At 41.5% G+C, this 25758-nt stretch overlaps 1 protein-coding gene and 1 non-coding gene across 3 annotated transcripts in view; both read left to right on the forward strand.

The window, feature by feature from the left end:
• The window catches only part of kank1a (KN motif and ankyrin repeat domains 1a), a 279556-nt gene that overhangs the window by 45059 nt on the left and 208739 nt on the right, over positions 1 to 25758 (forward strand). The window lies entirely within an intron of this gene.
• LOC132394916 (small nucleolar RNA SNORD98) lies at positions 5549 to 5614 on the forward strand. The gene has a single exon (XR_009512456.1). It is a non-coding gene; the product is annotated as a small nucleolar RNA SNORD98 (small nucleolar RNA).

Here is a 25758-nt window from a genome sequence, read left to right on the forward strand (position 1 = left end):
GACAAGACTCTTTGGAGTGACACCAAACTTTTTCAGCCTGGAAAAATTGTAGGCTGTTTCAGTTGATCCATAAACTTGATTTATCAATAGAATAGTGTGTAAAAGGTCTCATCTCTGGTGTAGTTGGAAGAAATTTTTAATTGAGTTGATATACTTAATTTTCAAAATTCTCTCCTGTATTGAAAGTAATTGCATCAAAGGAGGGCAGGCCATTCTGACACAGCATTTCACAACCTTGGATTGTCCTGAGTAGCCTTGCCAATGAGCCATGTTGAAGTACCATTGTTGTTGTGCAGAAAATACAACAATCAGTCTTAGGCTACATCCACTACGCCGGATAAATCCGTAACAGAAGTTTTTTTCTCTTCGTTTCTACCCTCCGTCCACATTAAAACGGCGTTTTTGTCCCCTGAAACCGGAGCTTTTCAGAAACGCTTTCCAGGGTGGGTTATTTTTGAAAACGTTGCTCGGGCAGATCAGTGTGGACAGGGTAACCGAAGACTTCTGAAAATGCTGTCAGACAGCTGAGCGCTATTTCATTGTTTTCTTGAACGCAACCTAACAATTTCAGAACAGACGGCAAAGAGACTGAAGCCAGAAGAGTTAGAAATGTACTCACCAAATACTTTGACCCATAACTTACTGAATAAATAAGTATACTCACTTTGCCCTGTTTTCTGTCCTTGCTCATATGAAGGTGGTTTACCTATTCAAGTATCGTACTTCTCTGACAATAGATATGTAACAGCCTAATGTAACATTGTATGGAAATACAAGATAACACTGATGCAGACATGTTTTATACATTTAACAAGGTACTTTATTAATGCATCAGAGTTGGTCAGTTTTTCAACGTTCATCGTCAGTAGGGTCAATCTGTCCGTGAACTCCCTGTCGGTTGCTGCCATACACTCCAGCATTTGTTTTTTTTTTACTTTTAAGTTCTGCAGCGCGAAAGCCATCAGCTATCCATTGTTTTTAGTTTTCCTAGTCTGCAACTGGACAAACGCATACTTTTACGGCGAGATTCGACACCAAACATATCACTTGTTTTCGGTAGATGTGTCCTGCACATGCGCAGGAGGAGGAGATTCACCGAAATCTCCATTTCAGTGTGGATAGAGATATTTTCAAAATCCCATAGTGTGGACGCCTGTTGTTTTTACATGAAACTGGCATTTTCAAAATTATCCGGTCTAGTGTGGATGTAGCCTTATGCAGAGCAAAGTTCCACAAAATAAGAATGTGTAAATGACCCAGGAGTCTTTTAAAGGCTTTCCTGAGGGATAAATGTAAGCTGCTCTGCAACTCTGTGTTTTGAGGGTGGTATTGGTTTATTATTGTCATGTGTATTGAGTTACAGTGAAAAGATTACCTTGCATACAAGATAGACTAAGGCAAAATCATAAAAAGACAATAAAATATAAAAGCTACCAAAAAAGTGCAGTGCAGTCAAATGATAAAATGTAAGTTCATAACAAAGTGCATGGAGACAACAAGTGCCCATATCGTACAAGAGGTCCCTTCAATACTCTTCTAACAGTGGGATTGAAATGGTCCTTGATCCTGGTGGCATTGGTATTTGCTGAATGGGAGAGGGGAGAGAGAATGTCTGGGGTGGGTGGGATCTTTGACCATGCTTCTGCCTTACTGAGGCAGGGGGAGGTGTAGACAGTCCTTGGAGGGCAGTGTAGTTTTTGTGATCTAGACACAGCTCAGTACAGCTCTCTGCAGTTTACTGTCTTGTGTAGAGTAGTTCTAGACAAAGTCTATTTTCAATTAAAAATCAGAGTTGGTGAGGCATGATTAATTTCTTTAGCCTCATTGGCCATGTCTTGGCCATGACATCAATGTTGTTGGGCCAGGCAATTGGTGATGTTCACTCTTCACTGGTAATGAATTTCTCAATGTGTTCAACTTCCACACGGTTGATGTGGACATCAACATGTGTATGTGAGGTCAATGACCAGCTCTTGGCTGACACTGGGAAAGGTTGTTGTCATGACATCATGTCACTAGTTTCTCTCTCTTACTGTACTCAGAGTATTATTTAAGATGCAGCCCTCTATGGTGACGTCATCTACAAACTTGCAGATGGTTAAACTTAGAACAGGAACACTCCCTTTGACCCACAATGTTCTGCTGAACCAATTAAATTAGTAATCAAATGCCCAACTAAATTAATCCACAATGTCCATATCCTTTCATTTTCTTCACATTCATTTGTCTACCACTACCCAGGGAACTCATTCCAGGCACCCACCTCTGTTTTTTGAGGGGGGGGGGAACAACAACTTGTGCTTCACATTTCCTTTGAAATTATCCCTTCTCACCTTAAATGCATATCCTCTGGCATTAGACATTTCAACCATTGGAAAAAGATGTTCTGTCTACTTCAACTATGCCTTCCAGGGTCCAGAGTTTGTTGTTGACTTTTCTTGGCACACTAGTATTGAAGGCAGAGTTGTAGTCAACAAGCTATATCCTGACATGGGTGTCTTTACTGTCCAGATGCTTCAAAGATGCTCAGCTGGGAAGATGGTGTCTGCTGTAGACCTGTTTCTGCAATTAGGCAAATTGCAGTGAGTCAAGGTTATTCAAAAAGCTCAAGTTGATGCATGTCTGATCAGCCTCTCCAAGCACCACATGTTGGTAGATGTCGGAGCCACTGGGCAGTAGTTGTTAAAGGCGTGTTATGTTGTTTTTCTTGGATACTGCAATGATTGTGGTCTGAAAGCAGAGGGGACCCACAGCCTGAGGAGGTTAAAAATGTGTGCATATACCATTGCCAGTTGATCTACACAGGATCTAAAGGCACCACGGGGGACACAATCCAGGTCCAATCCTTTCTGGAGAGTGAACCAGCAGAAGAATAACTTAACAGCGACAGTGTCTGTATTCAATGGCAGACAGGGAGAGCAGTGTTATACCCAGCCCTTCTGTTCAAAACCGGTATAGAATGTCTTGAGCTCATCAGGAATGGCTGTTTTATATTTATGCAAGGGGAAAGACAGAGCCTCTGTCCAAATTCTAAACCAGAGCAGGGAAACCTCAGACATGTCATCTAGTACTGGCCTAGAATTTGAGTTCAAGATCCTGATGCAGAATTCCTATCAATCAAGCAGCCGGCTTGAAAATCCCTGAACAAGCAGGACAGAGATTTTCTTGGATCAGTGGGATTTGGAGTAGTCTGTTATCGATGCTGTTATTGTTTCGGTTATCCTATATTGATCTTTCCATCATGTTATCGATGGATGATCCCTGAGAAAACTTGGTTCAAAATCCTACATTTGTGCCATAGTTGTATAGAAGTAACAGTTTTTGCACTTTAGAATGGTGAAGATGCAACTCAATAGAACATTTTGTATACTTGTACTGTTTTGGAAATTACAGTGCACTTATTACATGATTATTGGTGTTCTGTTGGATGTTGAACACTAATAATCACATCATTATTGGCCTTATAAAGAGCAATGATGAGACGGAGTGTAGAACAGAAGTAGAGCAGCTGGTGGATTGATGTGATAAGAACCTAAGCTTGAGAATGTGAAGAAGACCAAGAAAATCATTGTAAACTTCAGCAAACCATCCTCCCCTGCGAATACATGGCTCCTCCATAGAGAGAGTTAAGTGCACCAAGTTCTGGGAGTTCACATCACGGATGTCCTCAGCTGGTCCCTTGGTATCACCTCCTTGAACAAGAAGGCACAGCAGGGCCTCCACTTCCTAAGGAGATCGAGGCAAGCAAAGCTCCTCGCCTCCCATCAGCATCTTAACAGTGTTTCACAGGAGCACTATTGAGAGTGTTCTGACAACCTGCTTCTCCATCTGGTATCGGAGCAGTCAAACATTGGACCAGAAGTCCCTACAAAGGACTGTAAAAACAGCTGAGAGGATCATAGGGGTCTCCCTACCGACCATTGGGGACACTTATCAGGAGTGCTCCATATGCAGAGCCCTTGGTATTGTTAGAATTCCACCCAGCATCCTCTTTGACTTTCTACTGTTCATGAAAACAGGAATGGTCAGGATGAGAACCAGTTTCTTCCCCCCTTGCCACATCATATTTGAAGATTCACTGATTAGTCTGTTCTGTACCTTTTATAGTATTTGATATTAATGCACTTCAGTTTATTATTTATGTGTGATTCATCTGTAGATTTTATCTTTGCCTTTGTAAATTATCGTGTGCTATGTTTTACAGCCAGTTTGGAGAAGAATTGTCTTGCTTCTATATACATTATATGGTTATACATGTTCATACAGCTATGTTGTTAAATGGCAGTAAACTTGATAAGTGGCACTGAGAGCTGCTTGGAAAAACTTGTTCTTTGCCCTTCAGTGACATGTAATGTATAGAATGATATCTGAGCCAGCTGCTGTGCTGTTGCCTTGGGTCTACTCGGGCCGCTCCAGGAGCGAATCTGGGACGCGGTCTAGATTGGATGCTGTTGGCTGGCCTTTGTTCGCATAATGTGGTGGTCTTTTTAAGCACAGTGGTTTATGTTTTTTTTAAATTGGGTTATACGAGTTCCTTGCTTTGGGGCTGCCTATTAGCACAAATTTCAAGGTAAGTAATTTATACATGTACTTTGCATTTTTGATATGACCAAAGTTGGCCAACAGTAATATTGGAAAATTTTATTAAAATTAACAAGGGTTTCTGTATATAAAATAAGTGAACTTGCCTATTTCTGAACATTTCCACTTTTGCTTTCAAGGCTTGTAATTTTACTGTTCAAAAGATTTAGGTTTTGTCTTCTGTTATATGGCAATATAACCCAGTTGTTCTTAAGTCTATTGAAATGTAACTGTAAGTTGCTTAGAATTGTTTCATATGGCATTCACACTTCTGATTTGAAGTGTGGCCCAGGAGGGGCCTGTTCACTCAGGAGCCAGGGTTGGATCGATCTTTGTTTAGCATCTCGTCCACAGCCATTCCAACCTGGGTGGCCCTGAGTTGGCATCGCCTGTTGGAGTCCTTAAAGCACACAAGTCTTCACACAACATCAACGTGTTGATCCAGGTCGTGGAGGAGTGCTTAGCATATTGTTCAATTTCTGCACTTTAAAATAGAAGGGTAAAATACATTTGGTTAGTAGCAAAGCTTAATAGATTTTTAAGACACTTGGAGTATTCAAAGTTCTAATATCATTCCTGTAATTCATTCATGTCAGACAGTAGAATAAAATGCTTTTCACATTAACAGATGTGATTGCCATCTTGAAACTATATTAACATATCAATCACTCAATTGCCATACAGAGATAATTCACACTAATTTTGAATGTGTGGCTGGTAAGTAAATAGTTCCATTTAATAGATGTGTGATGCCATTTGTCTTACAATTGTAGGTTAATCATTAATCCTTTAGGTTTGAGTGTTCAGCTGATTTAAAAGGAAGGTCAGCTGGTGGCGTAGTGGCATCCACACTGGACTTGGGAGCAAGTGGTTGTGGGTTCGAATCTAGCTACCTCCATACAAGTTTTCAACCCTGTTATTTGAGTTTAAATGGCAAATGAGTAAGAGTGTTTTCTGTGGACTCTTTGGGTTATGATGTGTCATTCCTATTCCATTGCTGAAAATCCAGTGATGAAAAAAGTTCACTGAACCCAAACCCACAGCAATCAATGGCCATAGTCGTAAATGTGAATTACCCTTTTATGCCCTTTGAAGAAATCCATAAAAATATTGAATGACTATTATGATAGCACTGGAAGGCTGCAGATTGGCTGACAAACAAAATTAAAATGGCATGAATCCAAGCAGTTTAAAGTGGTCAAAAATAGCAGTAGGAACAAGGATTTTGAGCACTTGGATGTTGGAAACTTGGATATCGGGGGGGGGGGGGGGGGGGGTGCGGGTTGGAAAGTGAAAATATGACAGCAGCCTAGTGAGAAACTTTGAAAATGAATATTAACAATTTCTATAGGATATCTGAAATACATCTTATGGAAATGTTTGTTTGATGATGAACTTCAATAAAAAAAATATTTAAAAAAAACCTTAAGAAATTCTTGTTAAGCTTTTCATTATTTATGTAAGCATGGATCCCTAAGTGAGAATTGGAGAATTTATAATAGAAATGAAACCACAGATCAATTGTGTAGCCACTTTGAGTACTAGTTCATGGCAAAAGTCACAAAAAAAATCTGTCAGGAATATTAGAGAGCTAAGGGTTCAGAAGAAGAAATTGAACAATAGAGAAGTGGTGAGCTCAAGTTGATAAATCCCTGGAGCAGGTGAGCCTTGGAGGCAATCTGATAGAGGAGGCTGTTGATTCTGATGCAGTTGCTGCACTTGAGACGTTTTGGTACTTAAATGTGCAAGTCATCGAAGGATACAAGTAATGTAATGTGTGCTTAATAGGTTTTGTATGGACAGGCAGTAAAATGTTGGCATGGATATGGATGGACCCAAGGACCCATTTCAGGAGTCGTGTTACTCTGCTTCTGTAACAAGAAGATTGACACCACAGGTAGCTGTGGAGATGAAGGACCCCTTTGTGATCATTGTCTGTATTTGGCGGAGTTGATCCTTTGGGCTGGGAAGTAGCAAATGTAACCCCACTATTTAAGAAAGGAGGGTGAAGGGAAAAGAGTTGAGCCTACAAACTATTGTAGGGAAAATGTTAGAAAGTGTGATGTATTAAAAACAGAGTTCAACAATCAGAATGAAAGGCAAATACTGTGTGATTTCATTTATTGGAATTCTTCAATGTATCCAGCAGAGTAGCTTTGGAGAACCTGTAAATATAGGCAACTTCTGTTTTATGGGGCTTTTGTCCTAGAAAACAGCCTGAATCATGATTTTCCGTAATATGAAGCTATGTCATCTGCACTTGTGTCAAGAATTGCAAGATAAATATTTTTACACGGGGACATGGGGGGGGGGGGGTGGGTGGGGAGACACCCAAAGAGAGACACTTCCTTCACTTCTGCTTTCCATATCTGAATTGTTTGTGAATTCCTTTACTGAGCAAGCGTAATGTCCTCCCAGGAGTCAGATTTAAATTATTGAATAAGAAACAAAGGTTCATGCCAGAATGCAATTACAGATCTATGTACAATTTTGCCCTTCACATCATAGGAAGCATGCTAACGATGCAGAAAAGAGCAGAACAGATCCTTTACCAAATTACCACGAGAAAGTAGAAAATGTTTAGAAATATTTGGAGCTGTTTTTAAGAGCAGAGGAGAAAATGACCAATGTTATGAAGGTTTGTATAATCTGAGGTAATACCAGCGGTTACAAGTTTAAACGCAGGAGGTCTGGAATGGAGAGAAGCTTTAACACATTCCACAGGCTCAAGCATGTGACAAAGTCAGAGTTAATCATTAAAGCGAGACCACATTTGCTTTTGAGATTACTCAGTTTGAGAAACTGCAAGTGGGGGAATGCAGCAAGAAGTGAACAGGTTGGGGAAATTGTGATAAGGATGACTAATCATGTGCAGAAGAAATCCCTTTATTTGAACCAAACAATCTGTTTGCATGTTATAGTAGGGGTGACTGCTTTTTGATGTTGTTCCATGGTTCCAGAAAGAAACCTACTAAAATTTCCACATGTTCTCTGAATGTGGCTGTTACATCTTTACTCTCAACTACAAAACTTTAATGGTCTGACTCCTGTGCTAGACTGATGTGTGTCTCTTGTCCATTTTGCTGGAGCGTCCTTAGTTGTTTTCACTCTCACCTATCCAACCAGTATCTATTAGAGCTTAGCCCAAACAAACCAGACAATGTGTGATGAGTCTTGGGTTGGTTTCGAGTTGAAAAGAAAATGTCCTTTGGTTGAAGCTCTATAGTTCTCTTTAAGAGAACTGCAAATAGATTTACTTTGAGTACATCATGTCTGGGTTGGGGCTGTCTACTCTGCTTCATCAGTAGGTATCTTGAGGAACTGAGGCTTCGAGCCTTGGTATCTACCTTTACATCACAGGAGGACGTTCACTGGGAACGTGATCTATTTTCTTTTCCATTATTTCATTGTCGCCTTGCACCTACTTTCCTCCCATGTCTATGTAGCCATTAATGAAAACAATTCCTTTTGGACCTGATTAGGTGGCGGGGTGGAGATGCATCTCTACCAAGGGAGGTGTAAGGTGCTCCTTCTCTCTGCTAGCCTGCAGGTCACCCTTGGGGAAAGGTGTAGCATCTGCTGAGCTGCACGATCAGAGTCGCGTGAAGCTGTGGGAACTGGTAGTGGATGAGCAGCTGGTGCATAACACAAATTCTGGTTATGCGACCACGGACACCAGGATGACAGTCTCTGTAAAGTATTGATAATGGCTGAGGTCACCTGTCTTGTAAAGACACTGCTTAGAAGAAGGCAATGGGGAAATTACTTCTGTAGAAAAATTTATCAAGAGATATATCAAGGTCGAGAAAGAATAAACAGTTGATGTTTCTGAGACGCTTCACCAGTCCTCCATTGTTTGGTCGGAATTCTGGAACTTGCTGAACTTGTGGGATAAACTTCACCCTGAAGGAATGCAACATTTCGAAGAATCATCACTACCACCTACTTATGACTAACTAAGGATTGGCAAAAATTACCGGCCTCGTTCATAATGTCTTGAACCTGAGCAATGAATTAACAACTTACCTGACCAGGCCAGCATTTGTCACTCACATCTACTTTCCTCTTGGCAGCTTGGTGAGAATTATGTCCCTTCAACTCCTAGAATTCTGTAGTGGCTTGATGCAAACACAAAAGCTGAATCCTTTCAGAGGGAAATGTGGAGCCATTCCTCTTAACGTTTGGAGTTGCAATATGAACTAGGTGATGGGATAAGGTTGCTTTCCTTAAAGTGGAGCAATCTCGCTGGCCAAGTGGCCTAATTCTGCTCTGAAATTTTGTGGTCTAATGGATTGAAAACTGGTGGCCTTTGCAAGGCTAGTAGGTCTGTAGTCAAGTTTAGAATATATTTTTAAAAAAACATCAAAGTGCATAAATGTCACAACATACAACCCTGAGATTTATTTTCTTGTGGACGTATTCAATATCTAATAGAATAATTATCAGAATCAGTGATAGATCACACCAACTTGGGTGTTCAACCAGTGAGCAGAAGACAGCAAGCTGCAAATACGGGAAGAAATAATAAATAAATAAGCCACAGATTTTTAGAATATGACATGATGTCCTTGAAAGTGAGTCGATGGGATGTGGGAACAGTTCAGTGATGGGAGAGTTATCCCCCTTTGGTTTAAGAGCCTGATCTATGAGGGGTAATAACTGTAGCTGAACCTGGTGTTGACAGTCCTGGGCCTGTACCTGCCTGATGCCAGCAGTGAGAAGAGACTGAGGTGGTGGGTATCCCTCCCTGATGGATGCAGCTGTCCTGCGACAGTGCTTCGTGTAGATCTGTTCAATGGTGGGTACGGCTTTGCCAGTGATGGACTATGACGTACCTACAGCTTTTTGTAGGATTTTCTGTTCGAGGGCATTAGTGTTTCCATACCAGGCTGTAATGCAGCCAGACAATGTACAACACTCTTCTGCAGAAGTTTGTCAAAGTTGAGGATGTCATGGTGAATCTTCACAAACTCCAAAGGAAGTAGAGGTGCTGCAGTGCCTCTGTCATAATTGCACTGGTGTGTCTTGCCCAGGCAATGTCCTCTGAAATTAGAGGAATTTAAAGTTACCCTCTCCACCTCTGATCTTCTGATGAGGATTGACTCGTGGTCTTCTGGTTTCCTTTTAAAGTCAAAAATCAGCTCTTTGGTCTTGTTGACATTGAGTAAGAGGCTGTTGCTGTGGCACCACTCAGCCAGATTTTCTTTCTCCCCGCTATATATTAATGCGTCACCACCTTTGATTTGGTCAACGACAGTTGTGTCATCAGCAAACCTGAATATGGATTGGAACTGTGCTTAGCCATAGTCTCAAGTGTAAAGCAAGTAGAGTAGGGGACTAAGCACACTGCCTTGTGGTGCACCTGTGCTGGTGGAGTTTGTGGGGATGTTGTTGCCAATCCAAAACTGACTGGGGTCTGGAAGGGAGGAAATTGAGGATCCATTTGCACAAGGAGGAATTGAGCTTAGTGGTTAGTTTTTGAAGGGATGATAGTATTGAATGCTGAGCTGTAGTCGATAAAAAGCATCCTGATGTATGCATCTTTGCTGTCCAGATGTTCCAGGGTTGTGTGAAGAGCCAGTGAGGTGGCATCTACTGTGAACCTGTTGCTTGCTGCCAAAGTGAGTGGCTAAAGATCTCTGGAAATTCCAGCCAGTTAATCAGCACAGGTCTTTAATACTTGGTCAGGTACTTATTAGGGCGGCCATGCTTTCCGTGGGTTCACTCTCCTGAAGGCCGCTTTCGTGTCAACCTCAGATCCTGAAATCACAAGGTCATCAGAGAGTTGTGGGATTTTATGGTGGCTCCTCCATGTTTTGATGGTCAAAGCGAGTATAGAAGGCAATAAGCTCATCTGAAAGCAAAGCCCTGTCACCTATGTTGCTTCTTTTCTCTTTAAAAGGGATGATGGCCTTCAAGCCCTACCACAACGGTCAGGCATCCCTTTTGTTGATTCAAGCTTGGTCTGGAATTGCCATTTCACCCATGAGGTGGCTTTCTTGAGACTGTATCTGGAGCTTTTATAACTTTCCTGGTCACTGGTCTTGAAAACCTTTGACCTGACCCTCAGCAGATTGTGAATCTTATGGTTTGTCTGGAGCCTCTGGCTGGTGAAGGCGCGGAATGATTTTGTGGGGACACACTCAACTACAACTGTATGGTGTATTCATTCAAATTCAGTTGAGTCCTTGAACATGACCCATTCCACCAACTTGAAGCAATCCTGTTGCTATTCTTCTGCCTTCTGTGACCTACCTGATCTCTGGAGCTTTGCACTTAGCTTCTGCCTGCATGCCGACAGGGGAAGGACGGCTGGGTGATCAGATTTACTGAAATGTGGTCTGGGCATGGAGCGGTAGGCATTCCTTATCTTGGTATAACAGTGGTGTAGTGTTGGGATCTCTGCTGCGAAAGGTTGTATGCTGATGACAATTGGACAATGTTTTCTTCATACAAGCCTGGCTGAAGTCCCCAACAAAGATTTGAAATGCGTCTGATGTCATCTCCAAACAAAAAAAAAACATTACATGTGCCTGTTTATAGATGGCTGCTGGTGATATGTGGAAAGAGCTCCCTGATGGCATTTGAATGTTAGGTGTTCGAGGTCGGGGGAACATGAGTTTGACAACACTGCCGCATTGGAGCACCACCAAGGGTTTATCATGAAACGTGCCTCCATCTTTCGCCTTTTCCAAATCAGCAGTTTCGTCCATCCTGAAAAGCCTTTGGGTCTGATTGTCGTATCTGGCATGCTGGGAGTAAGCCAAGGCATTTGTGTTTGTATTTCGGAAGCAGTTCAATGATGTGGAGACTAGTAATTTAATTGTTAAACCACAATTAAATTCTCGACAGAGCACAATTCACTAAAGTTTGAAGTATTTTAGATCTGAAGAACTGAAGGCTGTGTGGGAGCAGCTTTGGGTATTGTTGATGATTAGCTGATGCTTGATAGGTCTTCAATATCCGAGCAGAGTATAGCAACTTGATTACAAATGCACTGGCACACCCCCACCTATCACAGAAAAAGTGATCATAATATAAAGGTTTCGCAAACAGAATGAATTTGCTTTCTATTGAAGCAGTGACGGCTCTTAAACCAAGTAATCAGGTAATTACTTAAAACAATAAGTACATTATATGTTTTGATTTGAGGATAAAATTACACAACTATTTTTTTCTTTTTGCTCTTTGCCTGGCTTCACCAAATTCCACGCATTCCATGGGTAATCTACTTACATCATGATTTAGATGCCAATCACTGGTCACCTAAAATGTCTACTCTCATTGGACCACCTACCCATACTAGTTTACTAGAAATATTTTCGCCATGTGCAACGCTTTTAGAAATTGATTTTTAAAAATAGGGCTGCTTCACCACTCCAACCCAGGTTCAGTCGTGGCCTCTGGTGGTCTCTGTGTGTTCATTCATTCTCCACATGACTTCCTGAGTGCTCCATTCATAGTTCAAATTGCCCCTACTAGTTCGTGAGGGGTGGGGTAAGCAAGGGAATTGTTGGGACTTTAGGGGAAAACAAAATTAGATTAGCATGAATGGTGCTTGATAGTTTGTGCATACACATGGGCCTCCAGTTACCATGCTATTTGATTCCATTCCATCCATGACATAAAGTAAATCTTCTCATCCCTTGAATTGCTTGCAGTATTACCTAATGGATTGCTTTTTAATTTCTGCTCAAAGATGAGTTCACTAAGAATTCTCCAAAAAAATTCTCCATTGTTTCTCCCTGTTCCCCAAATTCCCCAGATGCTTCTGCCAAATTCTTGTTATGTTTATGTTTGTGCTTAACACTCATCTCCAGACTAAAATCGCTGCAAACAATCCAGTAATCATTGCTTTTCATGCATTTTTTTTGTGTACCACTGTGTACCTCTAAATGGCTTCTTTCCTTGCAGTTTACTGTGAAACAGTGAGATGTGACATAGAGAACAGTTTGTCTGTTACTAGGCAATGTGCATATGTGCTTGTAAAAGTCAGACTGGTATGTCAAATAGCTTAAAGTGCTAGTAATCTTTTTAATCCTGTTTATTGACTATTTATCTTGCTGAACTTTTTCTTGCAAAATCATTATAGCATTGTCAGTTGAATACTAACCTTCTGCCAAGAGGCTGAGGAGTTGCCAAGTGCAGGTAGGAGTGTGCAGTTGAGGTTACAATCAGATCAGCCATCCACCACAAGCAGGACTTCCCCCGGGTCAAACAAACACTTCCATTCCAATTCCTGTTCTGAAGTGCTGATCCAAGGTCTCCTCTTGTGCCAAGATGAGGCTGCCCTCGGGGTGGAGACGCAACACCTTGTAATCTGTCTACGTAGCTTCCTATGTGATAGCATGAGTGTCAATTTCTCCTTCCAGTGAACATTGACTTGCTGTAGTTATACTTGCATTCACTATAAATTGTGAAATTGTAAATGGGAAAACTCATTTCCCCTCCATTTTGAAAGCCCACAGATGCACCATAGTTCCATTCACTCATATACAATTTTATTGTGGACGAGGCTTCTGATTCACAGTTTGAGTTCATGATATTGGAGTTGTTTAGTTTACCGGTGGACCTGCTGTGTACAGAAAAGCCAATGGGCTTTTTAATGTATGGTTCCTTGTGAATGTAAGATTAAGCACAGGATTCATAGATCTGATTGACTAGTGGTGTTCTGCAGGGGTCATTGTTGGGACCACTCCTTTTCACATTCACCCAATGATTTGGGTGATGGAATTGATGGCTTTGTGGTCAAGTGTGTGGATGATCCAAAGATGGTTGGAGGGACAATTAGTGTTGAGGATGCTGAGTTTGCAGAAGGGCTTGGGCAGATGAGGAGACTGGGCAAAGTAACGGCAGATGGAATGCAGTGTTGGGAAGTATACCGTCATGCACTGTAGTGGAGGAAATAAAAGCGTACGCTATTTTCTAAACAGACAATTTGGAAATCAGAATTGCAAAGGGATTTGGGAGTCCTCATGAAGGAGTTGCGAAAGGTTAATTTGCCCGTTGATTCAGTGATGAGGAAGGCAAGTGTAATACAGTATTAGCATTGATTTTGTGATGACTAGAATATAAAAGTAAGTACGTAACACTGAGGCTTTAAAGGAGTTTGGAGTATTGTTTGCTGTGTTGGATGTCTTATTTAAGAAAGGATCTGCTGGCATTCAGGGTCCAGAGGAGGTTCACAAGAAAGCTCCCTGGAATGAAAATGTTAATGCATGAAAAAAATTTCAATGGCTCTGGGCCTGTACTCGCTGGTGTTTAAAAGAACGTGGGGGTGGGGGGGGAAAGAGAATTTCCTTGAAACATATCGAATATTGAAATGCCTAGATAGTAGATGTAGAATGGATGTTTCCTTGTCGTTGGGGAATGTAGGGGACAGTCTCAGAATAGAAAGTCGTCCGTTTAGAGATAAGGAGGAATTTCTTTTGCCAGAAGGTGGTGAGTTTGTGAAATTCATTGCTGCAGACAGCTGTGGAAGCCAAATGATTAGGTATATTTAAAGCGGAGGTTGATGGGTTCTCGATTAGTAAGGCTGTTAAAGTTTATGGGGAGAAGGCAGGAGAATAGCCTAATTCTGCTTCTAGTCTTGTGTTTTACTTCAGACTGTCCAGTGAGGAACTGTTTGCTGAGCAGGTGCATAGAATGGATTCAGAGCTCTGACTAGCTGATTTAATTGACATCCTATACTCTGAAACTGACATTTTACTTGTATTGTTTACAGAGGCTGGCCAAGGATTAACATACCAGGGAGGCCCATGGCTTTGGCATATAATTATAGCATTTAACTTTGAACCAATGAGAGCTATTAATGGCAAAGCACTTTAAATTTCTCAAGTCAATTCTGTTTAAGTTTTATTTTGTAACATTTTTATTGTGCGTGCCCCCAGAGAATGCCTATCATTTTAGAGTATACACAAAGCATACTAAAACTAAATAAACAGCTGAGAAATGATGCAAGAGTAAATGAGTTTTAACCATCCATACTTCATCTACGCAAGTTTCAACTGAAACATTCCAAATACTTAAGGTAGAGCATTATGACCAACTTTGCACAGCCTCACCAGGCAGCAAGTATGTGAGGCACAATGGAGAGAGAATAATGCTTCCATTTTTGATGAGTCTAAATTCTGGAACACACCGCCCCCCCCCCCCCCCAATCTCACTGAGATTAATTTTACCAGAAGGACTGCAGAAGTTAAAAGAATTCTGTTTAAGGCAATTGGGGAATAATTGCTGACCTTGGCTATGACCACCCAGATCATATAAATGAATTGCAATTACAGTACTGTTTGGCTCCTAAACACTATTTTGCTGGGAAGAGATGGTAATTAAGATTACAAGTGCTAGTTTAACTACTAAATTACTACAAAAGCAAACAACTTTCTCATTTCTTGTTTGATAAAAGGTGTACTGTGAATTAATGCCAATCCATCCCTCTATTCATTTGAATGATTTGATGTTTTATACAGGTAGTCTCCAGGTTTATGACAGGGTACGGTTCTTCAGAACTGTTTGCAACCTGATCTGTTCAGAAATTGGAGATGAATGAAGTGTGTGGGAGAAGATCACAAAAACAGTGTGGCTGACAAGTGAACAGGCACTGTCACTACCGAGAAGGGGTCACCAACCAGCCTTAGTGACTCAGTGAGTGATCGGGTCTTTTCAGCATTCCTCACTCTGCTGGACCCAAACCCGACTGTTGTGGCCTGGTGCACTGGAGATAGGAGGCGGTGCGAATGCCCTGTTCCCACCAGACAAATGATTCCAAACATATCTACCCCCAGCCAATGTCTTGATCTTCCAAATGTTCATTCATGTACACTTAGTTGTCTGTAAACTTTGTTGCCCAAGGACCTGTAGGAGACGATGCGTGCGTGCTAACTTGCACCTTTTCCAAAGTCATGGGGATTTTCAGACGGGAAACCATTCAGAAATGTTTTCAAACCCTCCATTAAGTGCAACATCTCCACTTACACCGGGGAATTATTGATACATGTCTGATCAAATTGGATACAGGGCATTTAGGATGATATTGAGACTCTCTGGAGCTCATGGATGCCTTTTGTAAGCATTTTAAGATCAAGCCACCTTTAAAATGGTGTTTGTTGGGCATCACCTGTCCCATGTGTCAGACAGAGCTTGTAGTTCTTGAATTGCTCTTGTCAGCCAACTCAGAATTTTAAAAAAAAATCAGTGGTGTCACTTCAGTCCTAAACAGCTGCTTAAAATGTATAAACTGACTGGCTGCAATTTGTTTGATGCTAAGAAAGGCTGGCACATATCTTGAGCCATTGTTCTTTGGGTGACATTTGAGACAAGGATAGGTTTCACCTACCTACAGAACTTAAGGGGCAAGCCGCACTTTCTGACATCGCACACTCAATAATCATACTGAGGCATTGTTCAGTATTTCTTTTAGTCTTAAAATTAATTTTAAAAGTCACCTGCAACTACTGGAGAAGATTATTCTACAGACATTCAATTGTTGTGAAATGAAAATAAATGTGGAAAATGTTGAGTTAGGCAGAACTTCCTGTGTTTTGATACAAGCTTGAAAATGAATTTTGCAATTTGGAAAGTCTGCAAAGAAAATTTAACTTGTGCCTGTAAATATCATCCTTGGAGCAAAGGATACCCAAGCTGAAAGGTAAGTTGCTGGAAATGCATTTATATGTAACTGACTTTATCTTCTGGTTGAAAATGAGCACCTAAAATGGCACAGAAAGCAATCAGCCCTTTGCCGCTGGATGGAATTGACAGAGAAGGCCAACACAGGTAAGAGTGAGCCCAAGGGCAAGTTTCAATGCAGTACAATCTTTGAATTTATCTGCACCTAAATCACTGCCCATGAAAAGCAATAAACGCACTATAAATTTAATATTAGATCAGTACAGTTTGGCTGATGGTATGTACAAATTCAAGAGAAGACACAGGAATGTAGTCAGACAAAACTTGTAAAGTAGGATTTTGGATACAGTACCTACTTATTTATTGCACACTGTGATCTGATGACTAGCACTGTGGTGTGCCCCCTCAGGAGTTCTGCTTTGGAATCTAAACAATGCTTTTTTAAATGCTGCTTTCCTTTTAACATAGTGCTTGTCTTTGAGAACCCTGTTTTTTTTTCATTCCTAAATATGTAATTATTTTAAAATTTTCAACAATAGAAACAAAACCCCTCATTTTATTATTTAAGATAAATACCACAAGATACATTTTTGCTTTCTGGTTTAATTGTGCAGGAAGCTATCTTGAAGTCAAGTAAGCATTTATGGGGGTTAGACATGGAATATTAACAAATATGTAAATTGAGGGGAAAATCAAGTAATCTTACTCTGACAATCTGATCTTTAATCTTTCAGCATTGCCCTGTCAAAAACTGCTGTACATCACCAAAAGCCTTTTTGTTTGCATGCCTTTTAAGTTGGCTGAGTGTAGACTGCTGTGTTCTTAAAGCCAGTGTTTCACATTTACCTTCAGAAAAATCATTAAAATCCTGTCCTTTAAGAATAGACGGAAGGGGTTGGTCACCCATTACTTTTTGAATCACAACACAAAAAGTCATCTCTCAGAATTGGAATAAGACATTTCAACGTGCATCTTTGATACTGGAATGTGGGAGCAGTAAACTGAAGAATTATGTGCATTTGTATTTTGGAGCCATCCATAAACTTAAAGATGAAGACGAGGGGGGGCAGGCTGTTTTACGGCTGAATTTTGCTGAGTGTAGTGTGCTTGTTCTTTTGCCTGCCAAGAAGTTTATTTTTGCAATAAAACTGTACAGCCCACACTTAAAATGGTAAATGCCTTCTCATAGAATGGAAAAAGATTGTATCTAGCTCTTTCATTTTTCCCTTAATCTGAATACTTCCGAAATAGTTTGTTTCAAAGCTATTTTGAGCAGGTTTGGAAATGCATTACAGGAGACTTCAGGGCTAAATTGATGATTTGTAGAGTTAGAAGAGATGTCAGCATTGAGATGGTCATTAATAGGCTGCCTAAAATGTAGAGTGTGACATAATGAGCCAAAGTGTACAGATGGAAGTATTAATGTAGAAAAATGTGAATTTTTAAATTCAAAATATACTTTATTGAAAAAAAATTATTTACAATCAACCATTCAATGACATTCAGTCCATGACAGACGTTTCCTCGACATTCTATACATTTCCACACCCTCAGCCACTCATTTGGCATTATGTTGTTTAATCTTTACACACCATTCTTGAGGGGTAAACTCCCTGCCACCCTGTCCCTCCCACTCCCACTGGAGAAGGACCCTAGACTGTGGTCCTTCCCCACTGGGCCCTTGCGGTGGCTGCACCGAGTTTCAGTGCGTCCCTCAGCACGTACTCCTGCAGCAGAGAATGTGCCAGTCGGCAGCATTCCCCCACGGACATCTCCGTGTGCTGGTAGACCAAGTTTCAGACGGACTCAAGAGTGTCTTTCGCCGAGTTGATGATCTGCCGGCAGCGCCGGATGTTGGTCTCAGTGTGCGTCCCTGGGAAAAGCCCATAGATCAGAGAGTCCTGTGTTAGGCAGCTGCTGGGGATGAACCTCAGCACTGTCCCTTCCATCCTCCTCCACACCTTCTCTGCGAACCCAGTGTGCAGAGAGGTGGGTCACTGACTCCTCACTGTAATCCTCCCGTGGGCTGTGGGGTGTGGAAACAACATCCTGTGCGTACAGGAGGGATCTGACTGGGAGGGCCCCTCTCACCGTCAGCCAGACGAGGTCTTGGTGCCTGTTCGTGAGGTCTGGCGATGAGGCATTTTGCTAGATGAACTGGACGATCTGCTCAGGGAACCATCCCACTGAGTCCATGTCCTTCTCCTGCAGTGCCTGCAGGACATTACGTGCTGACTACTGCCTGATGGCCCTGTGGTCAAAGGCGTTGACCTGGAATTATGACTGACAAAAAGGAGTGACCTTAAGGGTCTTAATGCTCTGTGAAGGAAAGAAGGAATTTGTTTACAAGACAACACAGCTTGTTTGCAGCAACATTTCAGGCTGTGGATGTGAGTAGCTCTTGCTTTCACAAGTGAGTATTGTGACTCTCCTAATAAACAAGCACCAAAGAAACAAAGGTCCATCATTCAAATTACAACACGTTCATCATAGACATCCTTTTTAAAGAATTTATAGAGCGCTGCTGCATGCTTCAACTTGTCTTCAGTCAGGTTTTTTCCTTCAATGGGTTGGTGAATAACACTTGGCACATCTATGTTCAACCATGCTTCAAAACCAAGTGAATACTAAGTGTTCCACTATCTGACATGGTCTCATTAGGTATTGATTGTTTTCTGGTTGATACAAAAGATCCATTGGCAGTATTGTGAAGTATATCAGAATTTTCCCTGGTGTCCTTTCTGATATTTAACTCAACCAGGAAATTAAACAAAATATGCTGTCTATCTACTGCTTTGCTGTTTCTGGTAGCTTGCTCTGTATAAGTTGCTGTTGAGTTGTTACATCAGTGACTCCACTTTAAAATACTTTCTCTCTCAAATTCTTTGGGATGGCCTTGGTCTATAACAGTCACTGGATAAATGTTTTTAATTGAAAATTCAGTAGTGTAGGAGGAACTGTCAGCCAAGTGTTCTTCTCAGCAGGCTGAATGGAAAACTCTTGGGAAATATTATCAATGGCTATAGACTAAGATTATACCTTGCTGTCAATTACAGAAGATCTTTGGAGATCAGGAGGGAAGGGGCCAGGAAATGTCCTTTCATGGTTCAGTAGAAAATTTGTAATCCATAAATTAATGTAGAAAATTAATCTGTACTTAAACACGAAGGATACAAGCTAGCTTGAAGCCACCGGGACTTCGGGTTCAGCTGACAGCCCCTGTCCTGTCCTTCAGAAGGTGATCCTACAAAAGTACCAGCCTGACAGGTTATGAATTGAGGATTTTGTTTAGGAGCTAACAGCCAGAACTGAGGAATTGCATAGACCACCACCCCACCTCCAACTCTTCCTCCTGGACCTGAGGAAGACTGACTTTAATTAATAGCCATGAGGATGTGTAGGAAGGAGGCAGCTTGTTCTTACAGACTTGGTGTTATCTTCCCCATGAATGGTGTCAATGCATCTTAGATTTCCTCCTTAATACCAACGTCCATACTTAAATTCTGAAGCATGTTTTTTTGTTAACAAAACTTAAATTGGTTACATGTGAGGGCCAGTCCTGGTGTTGTATTTTTTGTTTTGTCCAAGAGTGGAAAACTGCTTGATTGCTGTCTCCAAGCTTAAAAGTAGGTTGCTTTGCCTGGATAATTGCCAGATGCTTAAAGTATTCGATGGGCAGCACGTAGCCATGTTTTGCAGTATTAATTAAACTTGAAATGCCATTTCATTTGTAATCTATTGGTTAGTGAGGAGTAAATGATTTCCTTTTAGTAAGAAGGTCTCGACTTTTCATCCATGAATGGAAAGCTGCAGGATACTTTTATTTTCTTGGCATAATAGACAGTGTCACATGTACAGTCTGAAAAGAAGAAACAACAGGCCTTCTGGTGTTTTACAAAATGCACCTGCATTCTTGCACATAATTGGATAAACTAGGAGAATGCTTGTACAAGCTTATAAAAGCAAATTAAATGTGAAATCTGAGGAGAAAAGCAATTATATAAACTACATTTACTATATGATGCCCCATACCCCATGATGCTTCCAACTGAAGTAAAAAATTAAGAATATTGTACAGTAAGTAGTTGGCGGGGGAAGAGAAGCTAAAATGTAAAAAGGCTTAAAATGGAAAGGATACATTTTTATTTGTGATGCCTTTGCACTTTTCAAAAAATCTTCTGAATATTTATGCACAGCTGACATACATAGGCTAGACAGTAATTTACCAGCTTGATAATATTTTGAACCTTTTCAAGTGATGAAGGATGTATTCTTATGCTGTTTAACTATGAATTAGAATTTTTTAATGCAAATTAAAATATTTTGGTCTTGTACTGAGCTTTGCCATCCATTTGATTGTTTAATTGATTGTAATAACATTTGAAATATGGGCTCTGGAAAGCAGGATTAAAAATGAAGTATATTCTGTAAGACAAATGCATTCAACATTGTTTTTGTTTGAATGGCTTATGGTGTTTTGGGGGTGGGATCTTGAATGAGTTGCAAAGCTTTAAGTTTCTCATTTGGAGCAAAGCTCGCCATTTCCCCCCACTCTGCTCAAATTAAGGATGACTAAATCTATTCTGCTTTCTCCACAATTCCTGCCTGATCTGCTGGGAATTTCCACCATCTGCTACCATTGTATATTTAACAGATGCAGGTTTTTTTGTATTTGGTGGTAATGCTAGCCTGCAATATTTATTTCAGTAAATCGCTTAAGGAAGAGATCGATTTTAAAATTATAGTCCTTGTTGATCTGGAATATACAATGCCTGTTTTTTTTAAAAAAAGCATTCACCCCACTTTAATGTTATCATGTTTTATTGTTCAACAGCATTGAATCAAAGTGGATTTAGTTTGGCTTTGATTTTGATACTGATCATCAGAAAACATTTGTGTCAAAGTGGAAAACATCTCTGCAATGTGATCTTAATTAATTACAAATATGACACAAATTAATTGATTGCATAGTATTCACCGCCCCCCCCCCCAATATGAGGCACAATCATCGTTGGTGCAGCCAGCTGGTTTTAGAAGTCACACAATTAGTTAAATGGAGGTCACCTCTGCAGTCAAGATGTGTCAATTGATTGTGGTAAAAATACACCTGTATCTGAGAGATCCAACTGCTGTTGAGTCAGTGTCCTGGTTAAAAGCTACACCTTGAAAACAAGACTTTCCAAGCAACTGTGGAAAGGTTATTGAAAAGCTCAAGTCAGGAGATGGATACAAGAAAGTTTCCAAGTCACTGAATAGCCCTTGCAGTACAGTTAATCAAGAAATGGAGATATGGCACAGCTGTACATCTGCCTGGAGCAGGCTGTCCTCAAAAACTGAGTGACTGTGCAGGAAGGGGGCCACCAACAGATCTATGACAACCCTGGAGGAGTTGCAAGATTCAGTGACAGTACACAACAGCTGTTGCCCGGGTGCTTTGCTTTATGGGTGAGTGGCAAAGAGGAAGCCACTTGGAAAAAAAAATTCTCAGGAATCTCAGCTAGAGTTCACCAGAAGGTATGTGGGAGACTCTGAAGTCAGCTGGAAGAAAGCCCTCTGGTCTGATGAAACCAAAATAGAGATTTTTGGCCATCAGACTAATTGCCCTACTTGATGTGAGCAATATCACTGCACATCATCAAAAACACACCACCTCTACTGTGAAGCATGATGGTAGCTGCATCACACTGTGGGGATGCTTGACTGCAGCAGGCCCTGGAAGGCTTGTAAAGGTAGAGGGTAAAATGAATGCAGCAAAATACAGAAATCCTGTTGCAATCTGCAAGAGAACTGTGGCTTGGGAGATTTGTTTTCCACCAAGACAATGACCAAGCATAAAGCTACAACAGGAGTGGGCAAGTCAGAGTCCAGACCTCAATCCAATTGAGAATGTGGCTGGATTTGAGAAGAGCTGTTTCACTCCCTATCCCCATGCAATCAGACAGAGCTTGAGCAGTTTTGTAAAGAAGAATGTGGAAATTTAGAGTCCAGATGTGTGAAGCTGATGAAGACCTATCCACAGACTCAAGGCTGTATTTGCTGGCGAAGGTACATCTACTACGTGACTTGGAAGGGACTGAATACCTGTGCAATCAATTATTATTTTAAAATTGGATCTCTTTGTGATTGTTTTCACTTTGACATGAAAGCTTTTTTCTTTTGATCAGTGCCAAAAAAGCCAAGTTAAATCCACTGTTTAAGTGTAAAACAATATCACATGAATACTTAAAGGGAGTGAATACTTCTTATAGGTATTATAGATACTTGTTTAGCTGTATTTTTCACTGACTTGCTGTTCAAGTACTTCTAATCAAACCAAGATTTAGTTTTATTAGCTTACAGTCTAGAATCTGAGGCTGGAATTGAATGTATAAGTAATGTCTCCAACTGCCTAACATGAGGTAGAAGAATTTCTATCTTGAATTAATACCTTAAATTTTAACATAAGGCCATTATGTTTCTGATGACCGTTGTCTCTGCAGCTCCTGCAGGAGTTCGATAGTGAAAAAGCTGATGCACTCTGCCTCAAATCTTAGCCCAGTAGTATGAAAAACCGTTGTGTCTGGAGACTTCCTTGGCTGCAGTCGATAGCCGTGCCTTCAATCACCAGGAAGAGTTGCAGCACCCCCTTCTTTGCCATGGGATTTTGTAATTTATCCCATCCATCCAGTCTCCCAGAACTGGGTTTGTATGCTGGGGTAGACATATCCCTACCTCACCTGGTTTAGTCCGCCTTTCGAATCAGTGCATCAAGGTGTGGCCACTGTTGCATGCAAACAGTTACTTGGACTTGTAGGTGAGAACTGGTTGGCAGGTGATAGGCAAGTGAGAATAGGTAAGAGGCCAGAGTTGGGGAATAGAGGAGGGAAATGGGAGGGGAAAATGTTTACTGGAATCAGGTTGGAGGCTACTCATATGAAATTTGCTCCTCCACCCTGAGTGGCCTTTTTATGGCAAAGGAGAAAGCCATGGACGTATGGGAGTGGAGGATAGGAATTAAAATAGTTGCCTTTGGGAAATTCCCTTTGAGCAGATGGCATGGAGGTGATTGAGTGTTCCCCAATTTTAAATCTAGTCTCAAAGTAGAGTGTGCTTTGGGAGCACCAGATACACTGATACATTAGATTACCAACAGATTTGTCGGTGAAGTGATGCCTCACTTGGAAATACTGTTTGGGTCCATGAATGGAGGTGATGGAGGAGGTGAATGGGCAAGTATAGAACTTTGGCTGCTTGCAAAGATAATGCTAGGATGGAGATCAGTGGGGAGAGAAGAATGGATAAGGGGGTCCCTGGGGAAAGCAGAGTATGGGGGGGGGGAGAGGAGGTAGTAAAGGAGTGCTTGGTGGTAGGATCCCCAAAAGATGACAGAAGTTGTGGAGGTTGATGAATGAGATGCAAAGACTTGAGGTGGTGGGCAAGGACGAGAACTCTAACCATGTTAAGACAGTGAGAAGATGAGATGAGCACTGATGTCTGGGAGCTGAAAGAAATGCAGGTTAGGACAGCATTATTGGTGGGATGAAGAGGAAATCCACTTTTGGAGGACAATATCTGTCCTGGAAAGAAAAGCTTATCCTAGGAACATGGAGCTGAATGAACTGAGAAAAGGGAATAGCATTTTTACAGAATACAAAGTGGGACAAAGAATTGTCAAGATTGCAGTGATAATTGGTAGGCTTTCTTTAAAAAAAGATGGTTAAATGGTCTCTTGAGATGGAGACAGACACAGCATTGGCTTGTGAACATAGACTAGTACAGCACAGGAGTAGGCCCGTCAGCCTGCAATGTGTCAAACTAATTAAATTGGTAACCAGTTTATAAAGCTGCAACATAACCTCGGACTCTTCAGCAACAAGAGATGATCTGCAGATGCTGGAACTCAGTTTCTCAAGTAAAAGGCAAGCAAGCCCTGTGGTGCCTTTACCACCCTGTCACTTCCAGGGAGCAGTGGACTTGGAGCCTAAGAGCCCTCTGTATGTCACCGTTACAGGTTTTGTAATTAAGTAGACTGTCTCTTTACATTTCCCAAAATGGAACACCTCACATCTGGCTAGGTTAAACATTGCCATCTCTCCACCCTCATCTGCAACTGATGTCTTTTGACCTTTGTCAGTCACAATGCCATTCGTCTGCTTTCATCCAGGTCAAAAACCAGTCCTAGCACAGAACAACAAACAATACTGGAGGAACTCAACAGGTCAGGCAGCATCTGTAGAGAGAAACAAACCACCCCAAATCAGACCTCCAGACTGAATAGGTGTTCACCAGCAACTACCCCGTCTTGTATGGACACGTCAACTCTCAGTGAAGATAACATCCACCACTTGACAGTCTTTTTGAGGTGATGAATGTAAAGTTAGGTGTGACTTACTGGACACAAAGCTATGCTGACTGAACACTCTACAGCAGCTTCCCTCCCACTGCTGTTTCCAGGACTGTCCTGGTTTCCTAATAAGGGAACAATATTAGCTACTTACCAGTGACATCCCCCTTCCTCTCAATCCCTCTTTCCTGACCTGGTCCTCACTGGTAAACCACCTGGCCATGATATTGTTTCCATTCCAATTAAGGTGCACCAGTCCGTCTTGTACAGGTCGCTCTTGCCCCAGAAACAGTTCCCGCATTCCAAGAATCTAAAACCTTTCTGTACTCATGGTGCAGGACATCATCTCCTCTTTGTCTGTGTCATTGGTTTTAATGTGCACCACTCCCTCGCACTGCACAGACTCCACCTTTCAGAATGTTTAGTCACTGAGGAATCTGCAACCTAGCACCCAGGAAGTGTGAAGTAACACCATCCTTGCATTTCTTTTGCAGCCACAGAATTTCAGTCTGTCACCACCTTCCCTACTAAGCCCCAATGCCAGCCAGGGTGTTACTGACCTGGCTACTGCTGTGCCCTGATAGGTCATGTTTGGTCACTTTCACTATGGCTGTCCAATCCCTATATACTTCCATCCCCCCATCAGGAGGGCCTTAAAGCTCTCAGCTTCTTTCGGGACAGACCCGACCAGTTCCCCTCCACCATCGCTCTCCTGCGTCTGGTGGAACTGGTCATTTTACTCTCAATTTCTCCTTCAGCTCCTCCCACGTCCTTCCAAACGGAGGTATAGCCATTGGCATTCACGAGTCCCAGCAACGCCTGCCTTTTTGCCAGCTATGTGGAACAGTCCATCTTTCAAGCCTACACTGGTATTGCTTCCCAACTCTTCCTACACTACATCAATGACTGTATTGGTGCTGCTTCCGACACACATGCTAAGCTCGTCAACTTTTTATCCAACTTCCACACTGCCCTCATTTACCTGGTCCTTTTCCAACACTTCCCTCCCTTTTCTTTCTGTCTCTAAATTATCTGATTCTTTTACAAGCCTACTGATTGTCACAGCTACCTGGACTATAATTCTTCCCACGCTATCACTTGGAAAAATGCAATCTTTCTCTCAGTTCCTCTGCTGCATCTGCTGAGGCTTTTCACTCCAAAACTACTGAGATGTCCCCTTCAAAGAAAGGAGCTTCCCTACCTCCACCATCAACACTGCCCTC

Source organism: Hypanus sabinus, chromosome 5 (assembly GCF_030144855.1).
Source record: "Hypanus sabinus isolate sHypSab1 chromosome 5, sHypSab1.hap1, whole genome shotgun sequence".
In the NCBI taxonomy this organism is placed as follows: Eukaryota; Metazoa; Chordata; class Chondrichthyes; order Myliobatiformes; family Dasyatidae; genus Hypanus; species Hypanus sabinus.